We start from the raw sequence: 4,615 nt of genomic DNA, 5'->3' as shown, positions 1-4,615 counted from the left end.
ACACCTTATAATTTCCTTGCATCATTAGTGTCATTGAGTTGGAAAGTGAATCTAAATAATAGGAGGGACCAGGCAGTGGCACAATCAAGTAGAGTGTTATCATTTGCAAGCACCTGGGTTCAAACCCTGCTCCACTTGCAGAAACTTCACAAGTGGTGAAGCAGTGCTGTAGGTCTCTCTCTCTCTCTCTCTCCTTTCTATTTCCCCTACTTAATTTATTTTTCTTTTTTTTCTTGCCTCCAGGGTTATTTGCACTGCTCCTGGTGGTCTTTCTTTTCTTTTTTTTTTTTTTTTTTTAAATTTATTGGATAGGATGCAGAGAAATTGAGAGAGGAAGGGGAGATAAAGAGGGACAAAGGGAGATAGACACCTGTAGACCTGCTTCACTGCTTGTGAAATGAGTCCCCTGCAGGAGGGAAGCCAAGGGCTCAAATCTGGATCCTTGAGCTGGTCTTTGCACTTCATACTATGTGTGCTTAACCTGGTGAGCCACCACGCAACCCGCCCCCTGCCCCAACTCAACTTCTGTCATCAGAAAAAGAAAGAAAATATAGAAAAAAGTAAAAAAAAAAGTGACTGGTGATTAGATGTGGTGAATTCATCATGCAGGCATTGAACCTTGGTTACAATTTAAGTAATAAATAAATACATAAATAACACAGTAATATCACTTGAATTTATGGGTTAATAAGGCCATGAGACTAAGTGACTTTATGAATGGCCATTTATTGTTTGTGCCTGGTTAGGGATTTCAAGGGTTAGATTAGAATATACATAGTTTTCTAAATTCAAATTTTACTTCGGGTAAAATGACTGGCATAGATACATCTTCTTATTATTCAATTTTTTCCTGTGATCTAGACTGGTTTGAACCATTAATCTAACAGTGAAGGAATATCCTTAATCCAAATCAATCTCAAAGTACATAAATACTGGCTGGCAGGTTTTTATTTTCACTGTGTATTTGTGAATTTGAAATGTTTATTCATAAAGGTTACATTTCAGCTATTATTTGAGGTATGGTAACATTTATGTATTAAAGCTTTAGGGGCCAGGGCTTTAAAACTTGTCTTACTGGGGTCAAGTGGTAATGCACCTGGTTGAGAGCACATGTTACAGTAAGCAAGGACCCAGGTTCAAGCCTATAGTCACTACCTGCAAGTAAAAACTTCACAAGTGGTGAAGGAATGCTGCAGGTGTCTCTCTGTCTCTTTCCCTCTCTATCTCCCCTTTACTCTCACTTTCTGTTTGTCTCTATCCAATAAATAAATAAGGATATGGTGTCTTGCTCTAAAATAAAAGACTCTGAGAAGGGGGAGAAGGTTCAGGTCCCAGAACATGATGGCAGAGGACTCAGTGGAGGTTGTACTGTTATGTGGACAACTGGGAAATGTAATGTATGTACAAAATATTGTATTTGCTGTCAACTATAAAACATTAGTCCCCTAATAAATAAAAATAAATAAAGATAAAAAATTAGTACTTCACCTCAGACTGTGTCCAGAGACTTCATGTGTGGAATGACAACCCTTCAGCTTCATTACTCGGGTGAGACCTTTCCTTTTATAGTACACTCTAATTTCATCTCAGGTAGTTCACTTTCTAACAAAGTCCCATAACCTAGATATACACCAGTTTCTGTGAGAGAGAGCTTATGTGCACACATATCCATAAACTACTGCAAAATATATACCTGAAAGCAGAAGTACACTAGAGTTTGCAGTGAGTACCCCCCTAACACTTCCTCTCCACTATTCCAAGCTTTGGGTCCATGATTGCTCAACAATTTGTTTGGCTTCGTATGTTAACTCTCTTTTCAGTCACCAGGTTCCAGATGCCACCAGGATGCTGGCCAGGCTTCCCTGGATTGAAGACCCCACCAATGTGTCCTGGAGCTCAGCTTCCCCAGAGACACATCTTACTAGGGAAAGAGAGAGGCAGACTGGGAGTATGGACCGACCAGTCAACACCCATGTTCAGCGGGGAAGCAATTACAGAAGCCAGACCTTCTACCTTCTGCAACCCTCAATGACCCTGGGTCCATGCTCCCAGAGGGCTAGAGAATGGGAAAGCTATTATGGGAGGGGGTGGGTTATGGAGATTGGGTGGTGGGAATTGTGTGGAGTTGTACCCCTCCTACCTTATGTTTTTGTTCATTAATCCTTTCTTAAATTAAAAAAAAAAAAAGAATGGCCTTCAATAAACATGAAAAAAAATTAGAAAAAAAGACTTGTCTTACTTTTATTTCTTTACACTAAGAGAAACTCAAAGAAAGCTTGAATTTAGAGCTCTAGAATTTACACGTGTGAGGCCACTAACTTCCCAAACTCTGACTACACTGGAGAAATATTTGTAAACACCATTTTGTGCCATTGAGTCTTTAAGTAAATGCATTCCTTTGAGGGAGACAAAAAATTAAAAAAAGGAATTTCTTCTTTCTGCTGTCTATTGCTACTAATACTCAACAATGGAAATAGTTGGCTTCCATGAAGGGTATTTTTTTTTAAAGATTTTATTTATTGATTGATGAGAAAGATAGGGGGAGAGTGAAAGAACCAGACATCACTCTGGTACATGTGCTGCCAGGGCTTGAACTCAGGACATCATGTTTGAAAGTCAAGCGCTTTATCCACTGTGTCACCTCCTGGACCACTAGGAAGGGTATTTTTAGTAAAGCTTGTGTTACAAAATAGTCCTGGTTTTGCTTTTAATTATCTAAAGAAGAGAAAAAAATTACTTCAAAAAACCATCTATTCAGTGGGTATTTCTCACTGTTGAAATAGCTAGTTTTTGAGCCTCTAAACTGACCCACTTTCTCTTTATATATGGGGATTTTCAAGTTCAGAGTTAAGTAGACATCTCTGTTTCACTGAATTGTAGAAGTAGAGAGTAAATAAACTAGAGGCTAAACTATGGGAAATAATTGATGCATAGAGTTTTCTTTGAATTAAGAAAAAAATGATTGAATTTTCATTAAATTTTCGGCTCTTCTAAATTAAGAGAATCAGAAGTTAAAATATTATTTGCCTAAAGAATAGGAAAGCTATCAAGGGAGAAGACTGGATATAGAGTTCTGGGGGGTGGGAATTGTGTGAAAATGTACCCTTCTTATCCTATATTCTTGTCAATATTTTCATTTTATAAATAAAATATATTGTTTGCCATTAAGCTAATGAAAAAGGAAAAATAGCATTTTATAAGTAGAATTTGCAACTTTATAAGAACAGTACTTCAGAAAGAAAGGAAGAGAGCACTAACCAGTAAATACTTAGGGATCACTTACCTTCTAGTGTGTGTGTGTGTGTGTGTGTGTGTGTGTGTGTGTGTGTGTGTGTAATTATAACTAAAATCATGGATTAAAATTAGGGGCTGGAAACCAACGAATAGTAGGTATTATTTAAAAAATAATTCAAGTTTTAATTACAATGTTAAGCATCTACTTTAAAATAGGAAATAATAACAATCTTTAGGAGTTGAGAGTTCACTCAGACGAGAAAGAAGTCACTGTTTTTGGTTTACATAAATGATTTTGTGAAAACAAATAGTATATTTCTTTTTCTCACTTTTGTGTGCTCCGTTTGTATAAATATAAAAGTTGTATCTCCTTACTTTTTAGTTGAAACAAATTTATAATCATGGAAATTCGTGGTTTTAGAGTTAGGGTGATACTAACTTGATCAAATAGAAAAATTTCTATTAGAGAATCTAGTAAGCTAAGGAGCCAAACACAAATCAAAAAGAAACACTGGTGGTCGCGATTACCTTATAAAGTGACATTCCAAGGAGCTACTATTTCAAAACATACTCATCCTTGTAAAGAAACAGGATATAAACACAGTTCTATGAATCAGAAAATTAATAGTTATGCATTTAGTATTCTAGATCTTTGGAGAAAAGCAGGATTTGATTTTGTAAAATAACTATTAAAAGCAATGACTAACTGATATGCCCAAGACTAATTTGGGGAAGGGGAAAAGGATGGTTTACAAAAAGACAAAAAAAAAAGTGATTATTAGAAATTTTCCCAAGTTGATAGATTTGAAAGAAAGGAGTTAAAGAGTCAGAGGTTGGTGGTGCAGCAAATAATTCCAAAAAAATAGTCTATTCTGATTCAGATGGGAGGAGAAAATGAGATTATACACTGAAAATTTGTGATAATTTTTCTTGTGCTTTGGGAAGTGCATTTAAAAAAAAATAACTTAAGTGATAAAGAATAAGAAAGGCTCCAATGAAGGGGATGGGTTTTGGAATGCTGGTGATGTCAGTTGTAACCCTCTTATCCAACGGACTTGTCGATCATAATTAAATCAATAAAAAATAAATAATAATAATAATAGTAATAAAATAAATTGAGTACATAGATTTTAAGCCATTCTCAATATGAATATAAGGAAGAAAAAAAAAACCTTAATTGTCAAAGAACTTGTATTACTATAATTAATTTATTGAAAGTCTGAAAAAAAAATTCTAAGTTGGAATTGTAAAAGTCCACATTTCCAAAGAGTATAGTTCCTGTGAATTGTCTAGTGGTGAGATAAAGATAAGGTCTTAGGGGCGTCCTGCAGTGGTGCACTACGGGAAAAGTGCACACATTACTATATGACAGGACCCAAGT

This window comes from Erinaceus europaeus, chromosome 1 (genome assembly GCF_950295315.1).
Source record: "Erinaceus europaeus chromosome 1, mEriEur2.1, whole genome shotgun sequence".
Taxonomy (NCBI): domain Eukaryota; kingdom Metazoa; phylum Chordata; class Mammalia; order Eulipotyphla; family Erinaceidae; genus Erinaceus; species Erinaceus europaeus.
Note: the sequence above shows the minus strand (reverse complement) of the source record.